The sequence below is a fragment of the Prionailurus viverrinus genome, chromosome B1 (genome assembly GCF_022837055.1).
Source record: "Prionailurus viverrinus isolate Anna chromosome B1, UM_Priviv_1.0, whole genome shotgun sequence".
In the NCBI taxonomy this organism is placed as follows: domain Eukaryota; kingdom Metazoa; phylum Chordata; class Mammalia; order Carnivora; family Felidae; genus Prionailurus; species Prionailurus viverrinus.
In genome coordinates this window covers 160998347-161025526 of record NC_062564.1, presented here as the reverse complement: position 1 = coordinate 161025526, position 27180 = coordinate 160998347, and the positions used below count along the sequence as shown (strand labels likewise).

At 40.1% G+C, this 27180-nt stretch overlaps 1 protein-coding gene and 1 long non-coding RNA gene across 7 annotated transcripts in view; one reads left to right on the top strand and one right to left on the bottom strand.

Moving 5' to 3' along the window:
* CRACD (capping protein inhibiting regulator of actin dynamics) overlaps positions 1-27180 on the top strand; it is a 140172-nt gene that overhangs the window by 78932 nt on the left and 34060 nt on the right. The window contains exons 1-2 of one of the 6 annotated variants that reach the window (XM_047856977.1): positions 1291-1648; positions 13516-13641. The gene's annotated coding sequence lies outside the window, so the exon portion shown is untranslated. Of the gene's footprint in view, positions 1-1290; positions 1649-13066; positions 13154-13515; positions 13642-19297; positions 19517-19920; positions 20454-21592; positions 21692-27180 lie in introns of those variants that run through there. The other 5 variants (XM_047856978.1, XM_047856980.1, XM_047856982.1 and 2 more) reach the window with 5 other exon arrangements.
* On the bottom strand, positions 15351-19051 carry LOC125164327 (uncharacterized). Its single transcript, XR_007151722.1, has 3 exons — positions 18918-19051; positions 15977-16052; positions 15351-15801 (listed from the first exon to the last, which is right to left on the bottom strand). It is a non-coding gene; the product is annotated as an uncharacterized LOC125164327 (long non-coding RNA).

The window sequence follows — 27180 nt, the reverse complement described above, 5'->3', positions numbered from 1 at the left end:
GGCTCTGAGCCGTCAGCCCAGAGCCCGACGCGGGGCTCAAACTCACGGACCGTGAGATCGTGACCTGAGCTGAAGTCGGACGCTTAACCGACTGCGCCACCCAGGCGCCCCAGTGTGCAGGTATTTCTTAATAAACATTGTGAGCTTTTGTATTTTCTTTTCCCTCAGAGCTCCTGACTCCAACTTAAGATATATTTCCCATGATGTTGACAAGTTATTTCATCTCTCTGTGCCTCAGACTCCTCACCTGTAAAATGGGGATGTTAATAATATCTACCTCATAGTGTCATTGTGAGGATTAGCTGAATTAATATTTAGAAAGTTCTTAAAGCAGTGATGCATAAAAAGGGTTAAGTAACTTAAAAAAAGATTGTCTGACCCTGAGTAAGTGGCTCTTTAAGCTTCTTAAAGAAAAGGAAGGATCTGAGAAGATGCTTCTTCTGGTATGGGGTGATACACACTTTTTTTCCTGAGGTGGGAGTGGAGTGATAATGGATGAATTTGTAATTGAAGGAGCAGAACTTGAAAGGTATTACCTAAAATATCTGTCAGTAATGCTGGCACTGAGCCTGGGTCCTGACTGAAGTAATATATGGAAAGATGTTCATAGCAACTCCTTTGGGGCTCTTCATAGTAGATTCTGAGAGGAGACGGGAGAAATAAATTGGAAATATATAGGGATGGAGGGAATTGGGGCAAAGCTGATGCCAAGAGTTGGCAGTTATTTTCTGTCTCTAACAAAGGCTAAAACAGGGTGATTCTCAGTGGAGAATGTGTGTGTGTGTGTGTGTGTGTGTGTGTGTGTGTGTGTGTGTGTAGATACACACACATAAATAGAAAGTTATATATATAAAGGTGTATGAAATTTTTTGAGCACCCGTCTGACTTAACATGTGTTCTCAGCTTCTTCTGTGGAGAAGGGCACTGGCCACCTGCTTGTTTTTTGTTTTTAATTATTTATTTATTATTTTAAATTTTTAGAATGAGTGGGGAGGGGCAGAGAGAGGGAGAGAGAGAGAGAATCCCAAGCAGGCTCCTTGCTCAGTGTGGAGCCTGACTTGGAGCTTGATCTCATGGCCATGAGATCACCACCTGATCAAGAGTTGGATGCTTAACCCACTGAGCCTCCCAGGAGCCCCTGGCCATCTGCCTATTAAAGAGAGCAGGCACCACTGTTGTGTGGCATGTGCAAAGGGGTGCTCTGAGGCCACTCGGAACCCCTCTGTGTCATCCCAGGTGCTTCTTGGGAGCCTGGTGACAGGAGACTTACTGTGCCCTTGGCTTGCCTCTGCCTGACTGTGCCCGGACTGGGGCTGGCCATGTCATTCCTGGCACAGGGCTTGGTCGCTCATTCACTCTGATGGCTGCCCTTTGCCCCTTCTCCCTTGGCCAGAGGCAGCTCAGTTGTAATTTGCTCTCAGGCTCAGAAGTGCAGCCCTGTCAAACTGCAGTGTGTGTTCATCTTGTAATCCACAGACAAGAAGAAAGGAGGTAAATTCCAGCCTTTTAAGAAGTTGTTTGGTAAAAGGAAAAAGAAAGACACTTTGTTGTCCCAGGAGGCGTCAGCAGGGAGTAAGAGTCACTCTCCCCGGAGTGTCAGCAATGGGACCTTCTCTTCAGATGAGGAGACCCTGGAAGACAATCTAAGGTAATAATTCATACTTTTTCTCCCCCAGATTTTAGCAGAGTTCCAGTGTGGGGAATGGGATCCCAAAGGAGGCAAGGGTGGAGTCACAGATGTGTTGCATCTCTGGGAAGATGGAAGGCTTGGGGTACTTTGTGCATTCTGTGTGGAGATGTCACCATGGGGAATTGGCAACGAGTCTGGCCTCATTTTCTGGGAAAGCACAGGGATCTGTGCCTTCATTTTGCTGCCTTCACTGGTGATAGAGGCAGCACCCCGCTGGTTTGGCTCAGTAAGTTAATCTGGATAGAAGGAGACTGCATTCCCATGCCCTGTTGCTAGACGAAGAGACAGGGTGGTTACAGATTAGATTGTACATCCATGTTGAGAACATAGACTGCTCAGGCACAAAGTGGTCACCCTTTCTACCTCTGGCAATCTCTAGCGACTTCTGGAGTCTGTAAGTCGTAGAGCTTTGGCTTCTGCTCTTTGTTTTCTGTGTTTCTCTCTACATCTTTCCCCCACCTCTCCTTGCCCCTCCCCTTTCTCTTTCTCTCCCTCCTTCTTCTTCTTCCCCGCCCTCACCCCCCTTTGCTTCTTAGAGCACAGGTACTAAATCTGGCCATGACTGTGTCAAGAACTCAGAAAAGCAGGGTCGGGAAGTAGTTTCTCACCTGAGTGCTGGGAATTGAAGTTAGAGTCAGAGATGATTAAACTCTGCTACTGACAGTTTAGAAGTCAGCTCCTCTGAGAAGCCTTTTCCCACTCCCTGATCTGATTTGTTTGCCCTTGCCGGCATTCCCCTAGCATCATGCACCTGGCTCCAGCAAAGAACTTGTCACTTTCTATGGAAATTATTGATTTGCTTGTCTGTCTCATTTGACTGCCAGTTCCATGAAGTCAGGGACCGGGTTTTATTCAGCCTCGTATTAGGTGCTCAAAAACTGTTTCCTGTGAATGCCTGGCATGGCACAACTTGCCGTAATACATGTGGAAGGAATAGATGAGGTAATCTGTGATATTTTTACTGTGATTCAAGGACAAGAACAAAAACATCCTGTGTGATGTATGTCAGTAAGTAAATTCTAATAGACACTCCAGTTGAGCACAACTTACATGCAGAATCCTTAGGCAAGCAGTGGCACATTAAGCTTTGCAGTGCTCGGTGACAGCATTACTGGGTCCTAACTGATATTGACTCTCTTCCTCAACAGGCCTGTTATTTGTCTTCCATTATCTTTAGTAAGAATACTATCGAATTTAACTATAGGAAATTATTTCACTGGAAGGAGAACACAGGTAGCACTAAGCCCATCCAGTGGTTGGGATGTCATTATGTACTAAGGTATGCTTGAGTATTGTTCAGTATAAATGTTTTGATTTTACTTCAGTTTCTTCAGTGGAAAATTGGAATGTGAACTGTTTCTGCCTCACAGTATCAGAATGAGGTAACAGATACTAAAATGTGACCAACTAGTAGTTTAATGCAAAATGAGGTTGAGTCTAGAAGGTTCTCCCTTAGAAGGACTGTTCTGTGAAAACACAGGCTGTCCTTTTTTATGGTTTTGCCAAGTCCCTGATTTCTTACTGTATGATTTTAGACTTAGAAGAGCCTGGATCCTGGTGGTTCTCTTCCCATTTAAGTTCTATTCCGTCTACCCCCTCGGAGTTTTCCTTAGATTTTAAGTTATACAAAGCCTTGGGATTTCATATTGATTCAAACACCTGCACTTCTATAAAATAAAGGTAATGCCACCTGTTCTTATTATTGGTTTTTGTTAATAAACCTATATTTATGAGACATACACTATATTTTAATTATTTAGCACTTGTTTTTATAATAAAGGAATCGGGAAGGATAAGCTTTGGATGAAGAATTTTTAAAAATGTCTCTTTAACTATTTTTAAATTAAAAAGACAAGAAAACAGGAATTATTTAAAATACACATTCCCCTTTTCTTCTCAGAAATTGACAGTTGCAAAATAATTCCACCCGCAAAGTAAATACTACATTCATTGCTTCCAGTGTAGCTGAATTTCTGAATATTTGCCCTATTTACAGATGGAGAAAATTAAAGATGTTGTTTCCAACACTTCTTTTTTTTTAATGGAAGTATATTTCCTATAATTTTTTATTTTCAGTTTACTGCTCAATAATCATGTTACTTTAGATTGTGTAATGATTCACAGAATTTCTGTGCATTTTATTTACTATCTCCAGCTCTCACTAAAACACAAAACTCAAAATTCTGTTAGCATGGTCTTGGGTGGAGGTTCCAAGGAGGCAGATTTCAGCCCAGTGTGAGGGAGAATTTCCTAAATACTAGGGCTGCCTAAAACTGGGGAGGCTGGGTATGTGCCAGAAGGAGTTTGGACTGATGAAGGGGAAATTCTGCACTGGGTGGGAATTTAAAGGAGTTGAACTTTAACATGCTGTCAAACTCCAAGAATCTGTAATTCTAGAAATGTCTCCATGGCCAAAAATAGCTCATTATTGATCTGCTCCTTCTGCCTGAAATTTCTCATTTCCTTTGGGCTTTTAACGCATACTGTTCTTTCTCTAGGTTAGAAGCCTTTATTTCTCCTAGGCTACTGCTTTTAAATTATACATGCCTGTGGGGAAAGCAAAATAGTAAAAAACATGTTCAGTTTTTAACAATTTAATGTGACTTCCTTTATTAATTAAATGCAACTAAAATTGTGTTTCCCAAAATGTGTTAAATTTAAAAAGGGGGAGAGGGTCAGCTTGGCAAAAAAAGAAAAAAAAATAGGTTGCGGAAATTCTGGGCCAAAACAAATAGGATCCTTTACATAGGACTTTTCAGAGCTTTTACTATGCTAATGTGCCCTGGGAATTTCTGAGAAGGGGGATGTATTATGGAACATTTCCAAGACTCCTTTAACCACAAATCTTTTTTTCACAGAGAATATCCATTGGCATATATTAAAGCTACCACTTATTGAACTTAATGCAATGTGGTTTTGCATAGTTGAACTCATATAATGTTCACACACTCCGAGGTTGACATTATTATCCCCATTTCTTATTTTCAAAAATTGAGATATAATTGACATATATCATATTAGTTTCAGATATACAACATAATGATTCAGTATTTATATATACTGCAAAATAAGTCTGGTTACCATCTGTCACCATACAAAGGTATAAAAAATTTTTTTTCTTGTAATGAGAACTTTAAAGATTTTAAGATCAAATATATGATATAAATAATATATACAATACAATATATAGAACAATATATACAGTAAAAATGATAGTATTATTAACTGTACTCACCATGCTGTGTATTACATTGCCATGATTTATTTTATAACTGGAAATTTGTATCTCTTGACCCCCTTCACCCATTTCACCAACTGTTCAACCTCCTCCCCTCTGGCAACCATCAGTCTATTTCTGTATTTATTAGTCTTGTTTTACATGTTCATTTGTTTTAGTTTTTAGATTCCACTTGTAAGTGGAATCATACAGTATTTGTCTTTCTCTGTCTGACTTAGCATAATGTCCTCAAGGTTTATCCATGTATCACAAATGGCAAGATTTCATTCTTTTTTATGACTGAGTGGTATTCCAGCGTGTGTGTGTGTGTGTGTGTGTGTGTGTGTGTGTGTGTGTAACATCTTCTTTATTCATCCATTGATGGACACTTAGGTTGTTTCCATGTCTTGCCTTGTGTAAATAATGTAACAGTGAACAAGGGGTGCATATATGTTTTCAAATTAGTGTTTTTGTTTTCTTCAGATAAATGCCAGTAGTGGAATTGCTAGATTACATGGTAGTTCTATTTTTAAATTTTTCAGGAACCTCCATACTGTTTTCCATAGTGGCTACACCAATTTATATTTTGGCCAACAGTGCACAAGGGTCCCTTGCCTCTAAATCCCTGCCAACACTCGTTTTTTCTTGTCTTTTTGGTGATGGCCATTGTAATATGTGTGAGGTGATACCTCATTGTGGTTTTCATTTGCATTTCCCTGATTAGTGTTGGTGAGCATTTTTTAATGTGCCTCATGGCCATCTTTATGTCTTTTTTGGAAAAATGTTCTGATCCTCTTCCCATTTTTTCATCAGAGTGTTTTTTGTTATTGGGTTGTATGAATTCTTTATATATCTTGGATATTAACCCTTTTTCAGATATATGATTTGCAAATATCTTCTCCCAATTAGGAGGATGGCTTTTCGTATTTTTGATGGTTTCCTTTGCTGTGCAGAAGCTTTTTAGTTTGATATAGTCCCGCTTGTTTATTTTTGCTTTTGTTGCCCTTGCCTTTGGAGTCAGATCTAAAAAATAATCACCAAGACTGATGTCAGCGAGCTTATTGCCAATGTTTTCTTCTAGTTTTATGGTTTCAGGTCTTCCACTCAAGTCTTGAATCCATTTTAAATTATTTTTGTACATGGTGTAAGATAGTGGTCTTATTTCAGCCATTGCACATGGCTGTCCAGTTTTCCCTGCACCATTTATTGAAGAAACTGTCCTTCCCCTACTGTATATTCTTGCCTCCTTTGTTATAAATTAAGTGACCATTTATGTAGGTGTTTATTTCTGGGCTTTATATTCTGTACTATTGGTCACTATGTCTCTTTTTTTATGCTGGTTCCATATATTCCAAAACATTCCATGTTTTGATTACTGTAGCTTTATAGTGTAGTTTGAAATCAGGGTTTGTGTTACCTCCAATTTTGTTCTTGTTTCTCAGGATTGCTTTGGCTCTTCAGGCTCTTTTGTGGCTCCATACAACTTTTAGGAATGTTTGTTCTATTTCTGTGAAAAATGCCATTGGAATTTTGATAAGCATTGCATTGAATCTGTAGGTTTGGGTAGTATAGACATTTTAACAACAACATTTTAACAGTCCTTTCAATTAGTGAGCACAGAATATCTTTCCATTTGTGTCTTCTTCAGTTTCTTTTATCAATATCTTACAATTTTCAGTGTACAGGTCTTTCACCCCCTTGGTTAAACTTATTCCTGGCTATGTTTTTAATGCAATTGTAAATGGGATTGTTTTCTTAATTCTGTTTTTGATAGTTCATTGTTAGTATATAAAAATGCAACAGATTTTGGTGTATTGATTTTGTATCCTGCAACTTTACTGAATTCATTTATTTGTTCTAACAGTTTTTTTGTGAAATCTTTAGGGTTTTCCATATATAAAGTCCTGTCCACAAATAGTGACAGTTTTACTTCTTCCTTTCCAATTTGAATGCCTTTTCTTTCTTTTTCTTGCCTAATTGCTCTGGCTGGGACTTTCAGTACTATGTGGAATAAAAGTGGTGAGTATGGACATTCTTGTCTTGTTCCTGACACTATCCCCAGTTCAAAGGGAAGAAAACTAAGGCTGGAGAGTGACTTGCTGGTAAGTTGCTGAGCCAGTAATTAAGCAGGAAAGAGGGCATTCTTAACCACCCATTCTAACTCTGAAGAAGCTGTAGCCTTACCAGGGAGCGAGTCACATGGCCCTGAATTCTACTAGTCCTGGGTCACCAGGCTCAGGTGTCTTCCTGCCTTTGCTGCCTTACTGAGGCTCTGCTGCTCCTAGGATTCCTCCCCACTTGTCCTGCTTCCAGTTTCTACCTCACACCCAGCATTTACTATATTATCTCAGCTACAGCTCCTTATAGTAAGTGCCAGCTGTAGGCACATTGAGAACCAAAGGAGCTTCCATGAGGGCAGGCTCACTCTGGGACTATAGCAGTCAAAAAAGGGTTCAGGCATGAGGAGGCCTTGGACTGGCTCCAGATGATGGGCAGGACACAGAATGGCTGATGGGCAAGGCATAAACCTTTCAGATCTGGAATGGCATGAGCAGACTTACATGCAAGAATGAATGTGGCAAATAGAATAGGAGGGAACTTTCCAAGTCACTGTATGTGGCCAGTGTTACCCTAATACCACAGCCGGCATAACCATCACAAAAAAGAAAACTACAGACCAATTTCCCTTATGAATATAGAAATAAAAATCCTCAACAAAATACAACAAAATACTGAATCCAACAACATACAAAAAGGATAATACACCATAATCAAGCAGGATTTATCTCAAAAGTGCAAGGTTAGTTAATCATACAAAATCAATAAATATAATATACCATATTAATAAAATTAAGGACAAAGACCACATGATCATCTCAATAGATGCAGAAAAAACATTTGACAAAATCCAACACACTATGATAAAAACTCTTAAAACTAGAACTAAAAGGGAACTTCTTTAACTTGAGGAAGGGCATCTCCAAAAATATCACGGCTCATACCATTCTCAATGGTGAAAGAATGGTTGTGTTTCCCATTAAGATCAGGAACAAGACAAGGATATGCTTTTAATACTGTACTATAAATTATAGCTAGGGCAATTAGGCAAGAAAAGTAAATAAAAGGTATTGATCTTGGAAAGGAAGAAGCAAAACTATTTGCAGTTGCCATGATCTTATATATAAAAAAGCCCAAGGAATCCACAAAATTAAACAAGGCTGCGGGATATAAGATTGGAGTTTTTGTATCTCAGTATGCTAGCAATGAACAATCTGAAACTAGGAAAACAATTCCATTTACAATAGCATCAAAAGAAATAAAATACTTAGGAATAAATTTAATAAAAGAAATACAAGGGTGCCTGGCTAGCTCAGTCAGAAAAGCATGCAATTCTTGATCTCAGGGTTATGAGTTTGAACCCCACACTGGATGTAGAGATTACTATAAAGGAAATAAACTTAAAAAATAAAATAAAATAAATAAATACATAAATAAATAAATAAATAGGGACACCTGGGTGGCTCAGTTGGTCAAATGTCTGACTTCAGCTCAGGTCATGATCTCACGGTTCGTGAGTTCGATCCCTGCACCAGGCTCTGTGCTGACAGTGCAGAGCCCGCTTTGGATCCTCTGTCTCTCCCCCCCCCCCCCCCCGCCCTACCCTCCCTCATTCTCTCTCTCTTTCTCTCAAGAATAAATAAACATTAAAAATAAAATAAAAAATAAACAAAAGACTTGTACACTGAAAAAAGGATAACATACCATTGAAAGAATTTAAAAAGATCTAAATAGATGGAAAGGTATCACCATTCATTGGTTGGAAAACTTAGTATTGTTAAGATGGCAATAGCCCCCGAATTGATCTACAGGTTCAGTACAATTCCTGTCAAATTCCCAGCTGACTTTTTTCTTGCAGAAATTGGCAAGCAGGTCCTAAAATTCATATGGGAATGCAAGGGACCCAGAATAAGCAAAATAGTCTTGGAGGGCTCACATTTCTTGAGTTTAAAACTTACTATAAAGCGCGCCAAATATCCATTGACTGATGAGCGGATAAAGAAGATATGGGGTGTGTGTGTGTGTGTGTGTGTGTGTGTGTGTGTGTGTGTGTATACACACAATGGAATATTACTTGGCGATCGAAAAGAATGAAACTTTGCCACTTGCAACAACATGGATGGAACTAGAGTGTGTTATGCTAATAAGCAGGATAAGTCAGAGAAAGACAAATATCACATGATTTCACTCATGTGGAATTTAAGAAACGCAACAGATGAACATAGGGGAAGGGAAGAAAAAATAAGATAAAAACATAGAGGGAGACAAACCATAAGAGATTCTTTAATACAGAGAACAAACTGAGGTTGCTGGAGGGGAGGTGGGTGGAGGATGGGCTAAATGGATGATGGGCATGAAGGAGGGCACTTGTTGGGATGAGCACTGGGTGTTATATGTAAATGATGAATCACTAAATTCTACTCCTGAAATCATTATTGCACTATATGTTAACTAACTTAGATTTAAATAAATTTAAAAATTCAAAAAAAATTTACTACAAAGCTACAGTAACCTAAATAGTGTGGTACTGGCATAAGGATAGATGTAGATTAATGGAATTTAAATGAGAGTACAAATATAAACCCTCACATTTGTAGTCAACTGATTGTCACTATGTGTGCCAAGCAATTCAATGGGTAAAGAATAGTCTTTTTCTACAAATGGTGCTGGGACAGTTGAATAACAATATGCCAAAGAATGAATTTGGACTCCTTTCTTTTTTTTTTTTTCTTTTTTTAAATGTTTATTCATTTTTGAGAGACAGAGAGTGAGTGGGGGAGGGGCAGAGAGAGAGTGAGACACAGAATCTGAAGCAGGCTCCAGGCTCCGAGCTGTGGGCACAGAGCCCGATGCAGGGCTCGAACCCACTAATTGCAAGATCATGACCTGAGCTGAAGTCAGATGCCACCCAGTCACCCTGGACTCCTTTCTTATACCATTCACAAGCCAATCCAGAATGGATTACAGACCTAAATGTAAAAGTTAAAACTGTAAAATTCTTGGGGCGCCTGGGTGGCTCAGTCGGTTGAGCTTCCGACTTCGACTCAGGTCATGATCTCACGGTTCGTGGGTTCAAGCCCCGCGTTGGGCTCTGTACTGACAGCTCAGAACCTGGAGCCTGCTTCGGATTCTGTGTCTCCCTCTCTCTCTCTGCTCCTGCCCCACTCATGCTCTGTCTGTCTGTCTCTCTCGAAGATGAATAAACATTAAAAAAATAAATAAAAATTTTTAAAAAACTGTCAAATTCTTAGATAAAAACAAAGGAATATACCTTCATGGTTAGATAATAATTTCTTAGGTGCCAAAAGCACAGGTGACAAAAGAAAAAATTGGTAAATTGGACTTCATCAAAATTAACTTTTGCATTACAAACAATACCATGAAGAAAATGAAAAGACAATTCACAGAATGGAAGAAAACATTTGCAAACCATACATCTGATAAGGGAGTTATATTCAGAATAGGTAAAGAACTCTTATAACTCAGTAATAAGATGACCAAAAAAATTTTTAATGGATAAATTATTTGAATAGACATGTCTCCAAAGAAAATATTATAAGGTTCATTATGAAAACATACTTGCTTAACATCATTAGTTATCAGGGAAATGCAAACCAAAACCACAATAACATAGAACTTCACAACCATTAGGAAGGCTATAAAAAATAAATAAATAAATAAATAAATAAATAAATAAATAAAGACAATAACATGTGTTGGTGAGAATGTAGAGAAATTTAGACCCTAATACAGAGTTGATGGTAATGTAAAATGGTATAGCCATAGTTTGATGGTTCATCAAAATGTTAATCATAGAGTTACCATATGACCCAGCAGTATATAACCCAAGACAAATGAAAACACATGTCTGCACAAAAACCTGTACACAAATGTTCATAACAGCATTATTCATAGTAGTCAAAATGTTGAAACAGTCCAAAAGTCCATCAAAAAATGAATGGATAGGGGTGCCTGTCTGGCTTAGTCAGTAGAGTACGTGACTTTTGATCTTGGGGTTGTGAGTTCAAGTACCATGTTGGGTGTGGAGCCTACTTTGAAAAAAAAGGATGGATAAATACAATGTGTTATATATCCATGCAATGGAATATTTGAAATACTGATACATGGTATGACATGGATAAACTTTGAAAACACTATGCTAAGTGAAAGAAGGAAGTTAGAAAATACCACCTAGTGTATGATTATATTTATCTGAATGTCTCAAATAGGCAAATTCATTGAGACAGAAAGATTTGTGATTGCCAGGCATGGGGTAGGGTGGCGGGTGACTGTTAATGAGCATGGGGTTTCTTTTTGGGATGATAAAAACTAAACTTAGGTGGTGATGATAGTAGCCCAATTCTTAGAATATACTAAAAATCATTGAAATGTACCCTTTGAATGAATGAAATTTTAGGGTATATGAATTATATCTCAGTAAATGTATTTTTTTAAAGTAGTGAATGTGGCATTGTTGAAGTCCTACCTGGCTGAGGTGATAAGTTTGTATAGGCAGGAGAGATTCAGGGCTTATTCTCCTCTCCTAAATCCCTAAAATAGGAGGTAGAAATTTGGAGCGGAACAGAAAGGGATAATTATGAAGTAGGACATCACTGCAGGCTAGAGCAGGCTGGCTTGGAAGGAGAAGCAGCTGCACACATTTGCTTGAGGGTGTTGAGCCCCTTCATTGAGGGAGGTGTTCAGCTTGAAGGGAGAGAGGACATGAGGGAAAAAATACAGGTTATGTCTGAGACTGCCTGTTTAAAAATAGTTGCCTGTGCCTTGTAGGAAACATAGAGTTGTTATTTGGCCACATACATGTGAATCTATAAGAAAAGTGTTATTATAGACATCAAGGGAATTGGGCACTATCAAAAGGAAATGCCCCACAGATGTTACTATGACAAGACTGGAAGGGTCTATAATATTACCCAGAATGCTGTTGGTCCTGTTGCACAATATTCTTGCCAGGAGAATTCATGTATGTATGCTGAGCATATTAAGCACTCTAAGAACCAAGATAGCTCCTAGAAACATGTGAGGGGAAAATGATCAGAAAAAGGAAGTGAAAGAGAAAGATACTTGGATTCAGGTGCCAGCCTGCTCCACCCAGAGAAGCACACTTTGTTAGAGCCAGTGGAGAGGAGCCTGAGCTGCTAGAATCTGTTTGTATGAATTCATGGCATGATAGATGTTTTTTAAAAAAAGACCTCTGGACTATAAAGAGAAGAAAAAAATGCCTATGGTTGACCCCATGCAGCCCTGCTCACACATACATACAAAAGGAGATATCAATCCTACTCTCTACTTACATGATACCCTTATTCAGTAGACACACACACACACACACACACACACACACACACACACACGCACGCACACCGGTGTTAAAATCTAAGGTAATTTTTTAGTCCTGATCCAATACCTTCACTTTAGAAATGGGGACACTGAGGCTTAAAGAGATCACAGTACAGTGCTGTTCATGTTAGAGATGTGATTAGAATTCCAGTCAGCTGATTTTGCATGTGGTAATCCTTTCCTCTTGAACAACCCCACCCTATCTCCACTTGCTTGAGGGTGTAAGCAGGCACTCTTACAAGCACGCTAATTCCTCTTTATCCTTCACTTTTCTGCACAAATATGCCTTCCTCAGGGAATAAGCCTACTCTGACCCCCTTAGCCTAGATCAGGCCTCCCTGCCATTGTTCTCAGTTTCCTTTACCTTCCCACAAAGGTAGGCCTGTAGGGTACCCATTGTATTTCCAGGCTTTAGAATTGTGCCTGGGCCATAGCAGGCATTCACATTATTCATTTACTAAATGTACAAATACTGCTCTTTTTTGCCATACCAACTCTTCCCACTGTACAAGTCAACGTTTAGCTGATTCATCCTTCAGTTTCCCACCATGGTACAGAGTGTCACTGTACATGGTGACAGCATAGTGAGACATGTCACCAGTGAAATGACAGTGGAGTTCAGGCTCCCTGATTACCCATGTTGTACCTTGGATCACTTGGCCTTGCTGCTTTTCAGAAGGTCAAGTCAGAAAAGACTTAGACTACTTGATCATTTATCCTCTACCCATACGAACCTGCGATGTGCTGATTGAATTGGGACTAGAAAAGATATACAAAACCACTCAATGAAATTTAGGGACAAAGCGGGAAAACTAATGGAGCTGGACTGAGTAAGTTTAGAGGGGATGAAGGTTGATGATACACTGTGTGGGAGAGCAACAGATCAGGAGCCAGAGTCTCATGTGCATGCAGCTGCTTTCACTCGTGAGCTGTGTGATCTGACCCAAGCCAAGCCCTTCATCTGTTAAATGGATATGCTGTCTCCACGCTCTTTCCCCACTTATTATGAGGACCAAAAAAATGCATGTGACATTACACTACCTGCTATAAAATAGCACTTTACAAATGCAGGGTAATGTTATTACTGATATAAAGAGGATGTGGATACTAGTTTTCTATTTCCAGAGCATAGACCAAAACTCATTTGATTCAGATGATGAGTAGAGAGGTTTATGAAAAGATCTTTGTCCAGGTGGAGCAACTGAGGAGTGGAACAGACAGCATGCAAACTCGTGGAGTCCTTGCAGAATTCTCCCGGCAGGTTAGACAATTGCTCATCCTATGTGATGGAGACACAGGACTAAGCTTACGGACTGGAGTAAGTGATCTTTGATTTCTAGTTCTAAGAGTGCGTGCATTTAAGATCCCCAAATTCCCTCCTCTTCCTTGAATTTTTTTGAACTGTCCTGTTCCTGTTGTAATAATTAGGCTCCATAGCCTATTGGGTACCATATATTTTCATAGAATACCGAAGTCTGGGATGAGCTTCCATGATGCCACACAAAATATATTGACTCCAGTCTCTTCTAGCAACTCTAGTTTGTTCGATGAGGATACTTAATTGCTCTTTAGCATTTCATTTGAATGAGACTCACGGATCTGTTTAGAAGAAAACTGCTGATCAATTGCAAATGCCCCTGTTGTCATGGAAACAAGCTGCAATGAGACTATAATTATATTTCCTTATTCCTGAAGTGAATCCCTAATCATTACTATGGTAATTACCCAATATCTGTGGTCCCAAATTACATGATGCTTGTCCAAAAAAGACAAAGGATAGGAATAGGAGGGCTGGCCCAAGACATGTGTTAACTGTGCAGCTGCAGAAAGCCCTCTCCTTTTATGTGTGGGGAGAATTTCCCTCTGTGGGCTCATACTCCAAGGTTAGATGATGTCAGTGGCATCTTAGAATGTGCCTGGTGTGTAGAGTAGTGGCTAGAAGGCTGTATCAGGTTAGGATTATTTCTAACACAACTAGTATCTTCAACAGTAATGAAATATAGTACCTGATGTACCTGAAAGTCTGGAGGACTTGTCAAGTTTCAAAGTCCATTAATGAAGTAACTCAGCAAAGGCATCAAGAACTGGTCTGATTCTTTTTTTGCTCTTCCTCAGGGAGTAGTCCCTTGTCCCCAGGTTTGTCCCTTCATAGCCCCCAAATGGCTGTCAGGTGTTACCTGTTATATGCAGGCAACAAAGGCGGGAGACAGAAAGGGGACCTTCCCTGTCTTCTGTCATGTTTTGTGAATGAGAAGAGCTTTCCCAGAAACGCCTCCTCCATGATACTCTCTCTCACTTTTTTTTGTTCCTTCCACACCAGACCCTGCTACAGATAGTAGTTCCAGTCAACAGAACTTAAAATGGAGGTGACCCTTCCTGACTCCTGTTCAGGATCCTCAGCACTAAGTGCATATGGGTGAGGGATGGAATGGCATGACTACAGGGCTAACTTTGTTTTGCTTTCCTTCTCACCTTCTCTTTCTACTGTGACTCTGCTTCTGGTGCCCTGAGTTCCAGGCCACAGTCCCGTCATGTACCCTCTGTCTGATCTCTACTGCTTCTGCCAATAAGCATGGGCACAGGGCCCTGGACCTGGGCTTGGGCATCCCAGTAGCATGGGGAATGGCATCCTTGGCTCTCAGGCACAGCACACGTCACCAAGAAAGAAAAGTCAGCCTCTTGCAAGAGAAGCAGAATCAAAACACCATAGTGCTTTTCAGAAAAGTAATCCATCCAGGTGGGCTAGGTTGGAAAGGAGAATCAAGATACAGAATGAGAAATACGGTGTGGTGGTTGTTTTTGGTACTTAACTGTCAGCATTTAGTTTCCCTTCCCAACAGTTTTTGCCTATTTTTTTCCCCAAGTTATCAAGTTTGCCTCTCTGTGTATACCTCTAATAGGACACAGTATCTGCCTCTATGACAGAAGCCAAAAGGGCCAGATCCTCCACTTTCCCCCAACTGCAGCCTGGCATGAGCATGTGACCCCCACCCCCACCCCCCCCACAGCCAGTTGGATTTTCTCTCCTGGGCTTGGACTTGGCAGGTGCTCAAGGATGGAAGAGACACAACTATGGTGGCAGCCCGTAACCAAGCTCTTCCTGTGGCATGGCAGCCGCTGTGGTTCCTGATGCCCAGACCACTACAGTTCTAACTCCTGTCTTTTTCCAAGCTTTGGTCCCAGTTTCCTTTGTTCTTTGATCCCCCACTGTTCTTCTAAGTAGATTTTCTTTTGGTTGAGCATGACAAGGTTAATTTCTGTGTGAAGACACAGGATGAAACCAGGAAAACTAGGTAGGGGGGTGGGGGGGAGGGTGTGACACAGAAGGTAGGAAGCAAAGCCTGGAACACTTCCCTGGTTTGAATTAAAAAGAAGTCCCCAGAAGAAGCCTTTAAAGATGCTGAACATCCTCCTGACTTGCCCACCAGCTGGCTTCTCAGAGTCTCCCACAATGGCCTCCGGCACAGGCCTGCCATACCTGAAAAATGCGCATGGTCTGAAAATATTTCCACCCCCCCCACCCCCCCACCCCCCCCATCAACACATTTGCCTCAGGCTCTCCATTCCCTCAGTGACCTTTCCACGGAAAACCCATCTGATTAACTATTCTACAGTATTAGTCATTCACTCTTCCATTGAAAAACTTTACTCACATATTATATTGTATGAAGCACTGTGGGAGAAACAAAGGTAACAGATGTGATCCCTGCCCTCATGCAGCTCCAAGTACTATAGTGGAGATAAAATGATCCCATTAGTGCTGGAATCATATTTGTGTAGCACTTTATAATATGCACAGCACTTTTATTTTCTCTCTTATTTAAGGCATGATTATAGGAACCATAATATAAAACAGTAAGAGATGTGTGCACAGGCCTTTTTTCCAGGAAGCAAGAGAGGCTGTGTTTATGGGGGAGGGGGGGGAATTGATAAGATTTGAGCTGGACCTTGAAGGATGAGTAGGGCCTGAACCAAGAGATTGGCATTGGGCAGTCCATGGAGAGGAAGAGCCTATGCAATGATAGAGCCCAGAGAGGGTATTTGGGGAACCAAGTGGTTTGTCTTACAGGATGCTGGAAGTAGGGTAACATTTGATAGTAATGGGTAACACTTATGTAAATGCTTACACTGTTCTCAGTGCTTTACATACTATAACTCATTTAATCCTAACAGTAGCTTCGTGAGGGTGGTCCTGTTATCATCCCCATTTACAGATAGGGAAACTGAGACACATAGAGATTTAGTGACTTGCCGAAGGCCACACAGCTGGTAAGGGGTAGAACCGGGTTTCAGTGGTAGGCAGACTCACACATGGAGTCTGAGCACAAACTCCCTCCACTACATGCCCTCCATCATAGAGCCAGAGAAGTTTGGAGCCCTGTCATGCAGAGCTTTGTGGGCCAGTAACGTAGCAGCTTCATCTCATAAGATTTTAGCAAAAGAGAACCACTGGAAGTTTCTGAGCTGGCAAATTAACTACTTTAAAGTTAGTGCAGGGTTTGAGAGGAAGTGGAATTGCAGAGGACTTCAGTTGGAGACCATTTATAGATGTCAATCGTATTACAACAGGCTGGAGGTCAAACCAGGGTAACGGTGACAATTAGACACTCATTGGCCCTTAAACTGCCCTTAGCGGTTCTTCCACTTGCTTCTGAGGTCTCCCGCACACGTCTTCTTACATGTCCAAGAACAAAGCCTTTGAGCCTCCACTGTCCACCTGGGTTGGGGATGAGAGCACTGTGCCAGACACTTGCCTCCAGAGGTCCAGGAAAACAAAAGTTCTTCATACCACATTTGCAGTGATTTTAGAATCTCAAGTAGTTTTAAAATTAAAAATAATAAAAATAAAGCTTCTCCTGGGCAGAGGTTAAGTGTGTGAACTTTATATTGTTTTTGGCATGGTTACTAGCATAATAACCCAATTCTGTGTATTACAGCAGAGTGGGGTTATAATGCATTCAGACCTCAGCTGAGTTTTCTGATATCTTTTACAACTTCAAGCACAGAAATGGGCCCTTCAAAACAGCCCTACATTTTGGTCAGTGTGCTGCCAAGTGCACCCAAGAGTACTATATTATTTCATCTTCAATGCCCTTTAGAGCTTCTAGGTAGAATTATGACAGTCAGTACAGCTGACTCTGGGTAAATGAAAGAGAAAGAGGTGGAGTTGGGGAGGAACAGCAGTATTTTCTTCCTCTCCTTCCAAATCCATAATGACTTAGATCAAAGGTCTTTAAATATAATAAGATGTGGATAGAACAAGACCCCCTAAGCCACTCCAAGTTTGTCTCAGTGCTAATAATCACACCTTCTTGTAGAATTGACTCAACCTATTAGAATCCTCTGGTCTTCAGTCAATAGTCCTGTTCATGGTGTTTCAACCTCCTGGGCTGAACCCTAGGGATTGTTGCTCTGTGACTCAGATACCACTATTAGCTTTTCAAGCATTTCACCTCCAAATTTCCCATGATTTTAGGCAAATATCAAGAAGTTCTCTCTTCTTCCTCCCTCTTCTCTTCCTCCTTTTTTTTCCCTTTTTTTTGTCCTGTAAAGTCTATACTAATCTTTACAGAGAGTGACTTTCATTTGGGTAGGGGATATGAAAGTGATGTAAATGTCAAATCTTCAGTGTGAAATGAGGACATAGGGCATACCTACTTATCTTTCAGCCATGTCTACACATAGTTATGAGTCATGATACGGTATTCATACATTTTTTAAAATCTTAAGGGGTGCCTTGGTAGCTCAGTTGATTGAGTGTCCATCTCTTGATTTTGGCTCAGATCATGATCTCACAGTTTGGTGAGTCTGAGCTCCATGCTGAGCTCTGCGCTGACAGTGAGGAGCCTGCTTGGGATTCTCTCTCTCCCTCTCTCTCTCTGCCCTTCCCCCACTCACACTATTGCTCTCTCAAAATAAATAAACTTTTTTTAAAAATCTTGATTAATACCACTGATCATAGCAGCATTAAGTCACATTGGCCAAAAAGTTGAAACAAAATGTTTATCCACAGATGAATGGGTAAACAAAATGTGATATATTCAGATGTAGTAGAATATTATTCAACCTTCAACAATGATGAAATTCTAAAAAAAAAAAAATGAAATTCTGACACATGCTACATGGATAAACCTTGAAGATACTATGCTAAGTGAAATAAGCCAGACACAAAAGGACAAATGTTGTATGATTCCACTTATAGGAGGTACCTGGAATAGTCAAATTCGTAGACATAGAAAGGAGGATAATGGTTATCAGGGGCTAGGGGAAGGGGGGAGATGGATAGTTATTGTTGAATGGGTATAGAGTTTCAGTTTGGGATGACGAGAAGTTCTAGATGGGTTCTTGTGAATGTACTTAATGCCACTGAACCATACATTTAAAACTGGCTAAAATAATAGATTTTAAGTATATTTTACTATAACAAAAAAAATCTCAGTCAATATTATGTAAATACAAAAAAAAATCACGGATGCTGGGATCTCATTTGGTGTTGACAGAGTTGGTATTTAAGCAGTAAAACTGGCTCACCTTCTTTTATATAAGATTTGCAGTCGTGGGTGAACTGAGAGTCTCTTAACACTACATTCTTACCGTGGGCTGGCAGCTATTCACATAGTGTCTTTGTTCCCAAAGAAATCCAAATATCTACAAACATGGAGAGTTAAAATGGAAAGCTCTGTCAGCTGTGACTCAGGAGCCTGAGTTCTGGCTTCGGTTCTGTCTTGATCAAGTCTCTCTCTCTCTCGCCTTCTGGGACCTCAGCTCCTGTTGTCATGGACTCCGTCATCACAGAAGGCCCTTTGAGCCTGGACTGTTGGCTGTACGAGGACTGCCATCTGTCACAGTGGACGGTGCCCCAGACTAGCAGCTCCCCCTCCAGCTGCTAGCTTCCTTGTAGAGATGCACTGGAGATGTGGGGAGCAGCGGCCTGTGCCTCCGAGCACAGCAGGAGAGGAGCGTGGGCAGGCAGAATGGAGTGCAGGCTTGGACTGGGTCTTGCAGCTTGGGGTCTTTAGTCCTACCCCTTGATTTCCACATTGTTTTTGAAGGAATTCTGAACTGAAAGGACAGATGATGTTATTTATTAATGTCCAGTGCCCTATAGCTCTCCCCTAACCTGGACCTGACCTCTCGTAATATCATACATCACGGAGCCTGAGGGATGACAGTAACAAAGAAATAGGAAAGATGTAGGTTTTGTGGGAAACACTGATGACTTTGGTTTCACTGATGATGTTGAGTTTGTAGACAGTGGGACAGCCAGGTAGCCAGCTCCACCATGTGGCTAGAGACATAGAGAGAGAAGAGCATGTAGTATTGGAGACACGTAGACAGTTTTTTAAAGTGGTTGTTAAAACCCGAAGAGTAGAGCAGGTCATTCTATCATCTGTGCCTTTGAAAAGGTAACATAGGAGTTGAAGTTGAAGGGAAAGACCAAAAGCTGATGTCTATGGGCTGACTGGATGCCTCTGATTAGATGTTTGAAATCTGAACCTCTTCACCAATAACAATTACATCAGTGACAACAGCAACAAAGCCAGGACAGATACAGAAATGAGAGTTATGACATCTCAGCCATGCTTTTTGTCCATAGGGCCCAGGAACTTCTGCTGCCTGGACCTCCAAGTCCAAAGGGACCATTTTTCCAACCCTTCTAAGGTGTGGCTATGATTCTTCCCTGAACTAATGAAGACTGTTCCTCAGGGACCAGTGTTGTTATGAATTTCCCAAGTGGGTGTCTCTTCCTCTCCTACTAGAGTTTGCTTTTAGTACATGTGCTTTGCATTTGACTTCAGATCTTGTTTAAATTTAAATAACTGTTTAATGTATTGACAATCCTTCAGTTAGAAGTTAAAAATCTGGGGGATTTTAGAGGTCTTTATACATCTCTTCTCATGATCAAGAGGCTGCTCTGTGTTCTCAACATCTGAAGAGAAGGTTCCCACACAGGAAGTCCCTTTTTTTCCATTTGAGAACATAAAGCCTGAAGGAAAGTTGCAGCTTTGAGGCCCCTGCCTCTAGGCTCACTCATAATAAAAGAAAGGGGGAGGACTGGCCTGCTCTGCAATCAATTGTGAAAGATCTTTAAATGTTAAGAATAAAGAAGTCCAGATGAACTCTGCTAAGGTACAATTTGTATTAAATTGCCCCACTACCTCCCAATCATGTAATTCCTATTTCCCAGCTGTTAAGGACAATGATTCTACCAAGCTCTTTGTTCATAAGAACATAGTTTCAAGCTGAGATCTCCACACGTGGTGTATTCAGTTTGAATTCCAGCCCTGCCTCAAATTCTGGAACTTTGGGCAGGGTTTTTACCTACTCTTTGTCTCAGCTTCCCCTTCAGACAAAAGGAAATAATCTATATTGTAGAGTCGTTTGGAGCTAGAACTGGTAACCATGTTTACCAAAGATTTTAAATTATACAGATTACTAAGGATTTAATGTTGATTTGAATTATGTAAACAGAAATATTTAGAAGGGAGTGTTCATCCATGTAACTAAATAAGCCAGGTACCATTCTCCTCCACTGTTTCTTCTCAGAGCTTTACAATAGGACAAAAACCAGATATAAGAAGAAAAAGGTAGAAATATTTTTGGTCACTTTGAAAAGTAATCCCCTCAAGAGTAAAGGCCATATAAATAAGTAGGTTCTGACAAATGTAGAAATTTAATATCAAAAAGTTATTTAATCATTTCTACTTCTGGCTGTGATGAAGTAGCTTGTAGCAAATCAGAACTCCCACCAAGAACAACAAGAAATACAGATAGAATGTTAAAACAAAGACATCTGTTTGAAGACATCATATTGCTTCTAGTGCACCAGACTTGAACAATGAGTTCCTGGAGAGAATGGAAGCCCACTGAGATGAGCCCAACTTTCTGCATATTGCTTCTCTCCTGTGAGCTGTGATGAAGTAGCTTGTAGCAAATCAGAACTCCTACCAAGAACAACAACAAATACAGATAGAATATTAAAACAAAGATATCTGTTTGAAGACATCATATTGCTTCTAGTGCACCAAACTTGAACAATGAGTTCCTGGAGAGAATGGAAGCCCACTGAGATGAGCCCAACTTTCTGCATGTTGCTTCTCTCCTGTGAGCATTGACTGTTGGGAGAGAGCAAGAGACCAAGAAGCTGGAGGGTGACTGGCAAGAGGAAGAGAAGGCAACAGAGCTGTAGGCAATCTCCTGGAGCCTGGAATACAAAAATTGGAGTTAGAGGCTGCCAAGATAGCCAGGACTTAAGGGACTGAAATGCTCAAGGGAAGAGAAACTCAGAAGGATGAATCTAAATCTTGGCAATAGTTTTCCTTTTGACAAATTTGTTGATAAAGCTGAACAGAAATAGAGGCTGAAAGGTAAGGCAGACATTCTGTGGTGTTGGAAAGATGAAAATAGGGATTTAGGGACTAGCAAGGAGGGGGACCTTAGGAAGCAATCCAGGCTGTCAGTTGGGACAACAGGAGGCCTGTACCCTAGAAGTGGGGAAAAGCAGAAGTAGTCTGAGCCTTACAAAGGTTGCTTACTAGCCATGATCTGCTCAGTCCCTGATTGGATTCAGGTGGTCTGCTCCTCTGCCAATGGCTGAAGGAGTGGGTGAAACCTCTCTGGAAAGAGAGAACCCAGCCTCTACAATGTTTCATTCATGATATATAGAATTCAATCAAAAAATTACCAAGCAGCTGAGAATCAGATCATGAGAAAAACAAAATAATAGAAGTAGACCCACAGGTGATAAAGATATTGAAGATTCAGATAGAGATACTTAAATGATTGTGATTAATATATTCAGTTGAATAATTGACAAGATAGAGAATTTTACCAGACAACTAGAATCCATTAAAAAGAATCAAATGGAAATCTAGATATGAAAAATGCTACTGAAATTAAGCACTCAATAGGTAATTTTAACAGATTTGACACAGAGAGAGAATTAATGACCTGAAGGCAAGTACTGTAGAAAAATCCAGACTGAATCATATTGAGTAAAAAGAATGACAGGTACAGAAAATAGCATAAGGGCATATGGCTTATAGGGAAGCATTCTAACGTTAGAGAAATCAGGGGGTGGGGAAATAAAGGATAAAGGGAGTAGAAGCAATATTTGAAGGAATAGTGACTTAGAATTTTCCAAAAGTGATGAAAGACACCAAGCAACAGGTTTAAGAAATTACTATATATCCCCAGCTGGATAAAGTAGAGGAAATCCATACCTGCCCACAGCAGAGTAAAACTGCTACAACCAAGGCAAAGGGAAAAACCTTAGTATCAGCTATAAATAAAAGATGATATTTTTTGAGGAACCTCCATACTGTTTTCCAGAGTGGCTGTACCAGTTTGCATTCCCATCAACAGGGCAAAAGTGTTCCGTCTCTCCACATCCTCGCCAACATCTGTTGTTGCCTGAGTTGTCAGTTTTAGCCATTCTGATAAGTGGCATCTCTTTGTGGCTTTGATTTGTCTTTCTCTGATGATGAGTGATGTTGAACATCTTTTTGTGTGTCTGTTAGCCATCTGGATGTCTTCTTTGGACAAGTGTCTATTCATGTCTTCTGCCCATTTCTTCACTGGATTATTTGGTTTTTGGGGTGTTGAGTTTGATAAGTTCTTTATAGATTTTGGATACTAACCCTTTATCTGATATGTCATTTGCAAATATCTTCTCCCATTCCATCCATTGCCTTGCAGTGCAGAAGCTTTTTATCTTGATGAGGTCCCAATAGTTCGTTTTTGCTTTTGTTTCCCTTGCATCCAGAGACCTGTCTAGTAAGAAGCTGCTGCAGCTGAGGCCAAAGAGGTTGTTGCCAGTTTTCTCCTCTAGGATTTTGATGGTTTCCTGTTTCACATTTAGGTCTTTCATCCATTTTGAATTTATTTTTTGTATGGTGTGAGAAAGTGGTCCAGCTTCATTCTTCTGCATGTCGCTGTCTAGTTTTCTCAGCACCATTTGCTAAAGAGACTTTTTTCCATTGGATACTCTTTCCTGCTTTGTTGAAGATTAGTTGGCCATACATTTGTGGGCCCATTTCTGGGTTCTCTGTTCTGTTCCATTGATCCATGTGTCTGTTTTTGTGCCAGTACCTTACTGTCTTCAACTACCTTACAACCCAGCAGTTGTACCACTAGGTTTTTATACAAATGATACAAAAATGCTGATTTCAAAGGGCACATGCACCCCAATGTCTATAGCCACATTATCAACAATTGCCAAATTATGAAAGAGCCCAAATGTCCATTGACTGATGAATGGATAAAGATGATGTGGTATATATATATACAGTGGAATGATACTCAGCGATCAAAAAGAATGAAATCTTGCCATTTGCAACAAGGTGAATGAAACTAGAGTGTATTATACTAGGTGAAATAAGTCAGGCAGAGTAAGACAAATAGCATAGGATTTCACTCATATGTTGAATTAACAAAACACAATAGATAAACATAGGGGAAGGGAAGTAAAAATAAGATAAAAACAGAGAGGGAAGCAAACCATAAGAGACTCTTAAATACAGAGAACAAACTGGGGTTTCTAGAGGAGACGTAGGTGGGGGGGATGGGTTAAATGGGTGATGGGAATTAAGGAGGGCACTTGTTGAGATGAGCACTGGGTATTATATGTAAGTGATGAATCACTGGGTTCTACTCCTGAAACCAATACTATATTGTATATTAACTAACTTGAATGTAAATAAATTTAAAATAAAGAAAAAAGATGATAGATTGCCTGTCTTTTCAAAGAAGCAGTAATATAACCTACAAAAATTTTATAGGTAACAGCATAACTTAATGGTAAAATATTGAATACGTTTTTGCTTAGTTTGAGAACATGTCAAAGTCCACCATCACGATTTCTGTTCAACTTTGTGTGAAGTTCTAGCTAATTCACTGTGACAAAAAAAAAAAGAAAGGCAGGGAGGAAGGAAGGGGGGGGGGGTAGGGAGAGAGGGAAGGAAAGAAAGAAGGAAGGAAAAAAAGAAGGATGGATTTAAAATCCTTCCACCTGGGTGGCTCAGTCAGTTGGGCATCTGAGTCTTGGTTTCTGCATGGGTCATAGTCTCATAGTCATGGGATGGAGCCCCATGTTGGGCTCTGTGCTGAGTGTGGGGCCTGTTTGGGATTCTCTCTCTCCCTGGTTTTCTGACTCTACCCTGGTCACACTCACATGCTCACTCCTTCAAAAGAAATAAATAAACTTTAAAAAGTAATAATGAAATAAAACTGCCTTTTGTCACAGGCAACCTGCTTGTATTCATAGAAAACCCAAAAGAATCAAGTCATATTATTATAATTAATAAATTTAGCTAAGAACATATTATTATAATTAATAAATTTAGCTTTAAGAACAATATACAAAGACTAATTATATTTTAATATTATACCAGTAAACTATTAGAAAATAAAAATGTTAACCTATATACACCATTTCTAGTCAATTCAGAAACATCAAATATGTAGGAATAAATCTATCAATTTGTATAAGATTTCTACACACAAAACTACAAAACATTATTGAGAGAAAGTAAAAGGGATCTAAACAAAGGGGTATCTGATGTTCAGGGATTAAAAGATCAAATATTGTAAAGACGTTAGTTATCCCAAAATTTATCTGTAGATCTAATGATGTAATGAAAGTAATTCTGGGAGTGTGTTGGACTCTGTGTGTGTGTGTAAATTTGTGTAGAAATGCAGAGATAGGAATAGCCATCTTGAGGAAAAAAAAAGCTAGAAAACTTAAACTACTAGATTCCAAGACTCATTAAAAAGCTATAGTAATTAAGACAGTGTGGGATTATTGCTATAAAAATAGATAAGTAGACCAAGGGAAACGAGGCCAGAAACAGATCCAGATATACATAGTCACTTAATTTATAGCAAATCACTCCCTATCTTCAAGCCTTAGTTTCCTCATCTGTAAATAGACTTAATAATAGTGCCCACCACATAAGGCTTAAATATTACATAATAAAAGGACTTAGGGGTGCCTGGGTGGCTCAGTAGGTTAAGTGTCCGACTCTTGATTTTGGCTCAGGTCATGATCTCATGGTTTGTGAATTTGAGCCCCGCGTCAGGCTCTGTGCTAACAGTGCAGAGCCTACTTGGAATTCTGTCTCTCTCTCTCTCTCTCTCTCTCTCTCTCTCTCTCTCTCTCTCTCTCCCCCCCCTCCCCCACTCATGCTCATTCTTTCTCTCTCTCTCTCTCTCTCTCTCTCTCTCTCTCTCTCTCTAAATAAATAAATAAAAGGACTTAGATGTTCTACTAAAGAGGTTAGCACACATGCAAGGGACATAGCAAGAAGGCTTTGATAAAATTTAGCCAGTATTAATATTACCATTGTGACTACCTCTCTTTCTGTAATTACTACTACTGCCGTTGTTACTGTTCATTTTCCATTTTTCAGTATGATTATCTGGAAGTGGGGAATGGGTGGACATTAAAGCATGGTTGGCAACAAGGAACATTTGGGGCAACACAGAAAAGTAGGGGAGTGTCACTGCTCGGCCTACTTGGAAAAACAATGGGATCAAGGAGATGAAGTTCATGATTCAGTCAGGGTTGACTTAGAAACTGGAATGGGACTTGGCCTAACACCAAGGTAATGTTGGCCACACAACTGTTGTTCATTAGTAAACATTTATGAAGCTTCCAAAATGGACTTGTGGGGCGCCCGGGTGGCGCAGTCGGTTAAGCGTCCGACTTCAGCCAGGTCACAATCTCGCGGTCCGTGAGTTCGAGCCCCGCATCAGACTCTGGGCTGATGGCTCGGAGCCTGGAGCCTGTTTCCGATTCTGTGTCTCCCTCTCTCTCTGCCCCTCCCCCGTTCATGCTCTGTCTCTCTCTGTCCCAAAAATAAATAAAAAACGTTGAAAAAATAAAATAAAATAAATAAAATGGACTTGTGTATAGATGTTTTGTAAGAGTGTCTGAAAGCATGCATATATAAATATAAGCCATCTGCAAATGCAGTAAATAGAAATGAAGTCAGTTACCTCTTCTCCACCTGGGTCATAGCCAGGGATCTGAGAGAGACATTTATTTTTATTTTTATTTTTTTTATGAAATTTATTGACAAATTGGTTTCCATACAACACCCAGTGCTCATCCCAAAAGGTGCCCTCCTCAATACCCATCACCCACCCTCTCCTCCCTCCCACCCCCCATCAACCCTCAGTTTGTTCTCAGTTTTTAACAGTCTCTTATGCTTTGGCTTTGAGAGAGACATTTAGATAGAATATTAAAAGATTTGATTCTTTAAATGAAAAGTTTATTTCGTAGCTTCTTTAGGTAAACCTGGATGTTCGTTTTGTAACACAGGTCACAGACTCTCTGAAGACAGGGAAATAATGATCTATTTAATTCTTTCCATATTCATATCCTAAACAGTGCCTCATATTTTATAGAGTGGATTCCTGCTTTACAGTATGTGGTGTTATTTGGCTGAAAGCTTACCGATTCTTCTGGCTGTTTAGCATCTCTAATCCTCCCCTATTCCAGCCCACGTGTCATTTGCATCCTGTCTTCCTCTCCCACTGGCCCACCCATACCCCATTTCACTCATGGGAGGGAAGATGCTGAGACCTTCCACTGCCTTAAGACACTTAGATGGCTGGTGAAGGACTGTACTCAGTAGCTCTGAATTCATTTCCTCTACTACTTCTGTTTGGATGACTTTAGATAAGATGATTTACCCCCTGAGTTTCATCTATAACAAGGGATTGGTGTTGAAATAATGAAAGCAAAGCTCTTGGCACAGTTTTTCACAAAGGTGAGGGCTGATCTTGGCTATTATTTTTATTTTCATTCTTTATTCTTGTTCTTGTTCTTGTTCTTATTCTTGACAAAGATCAC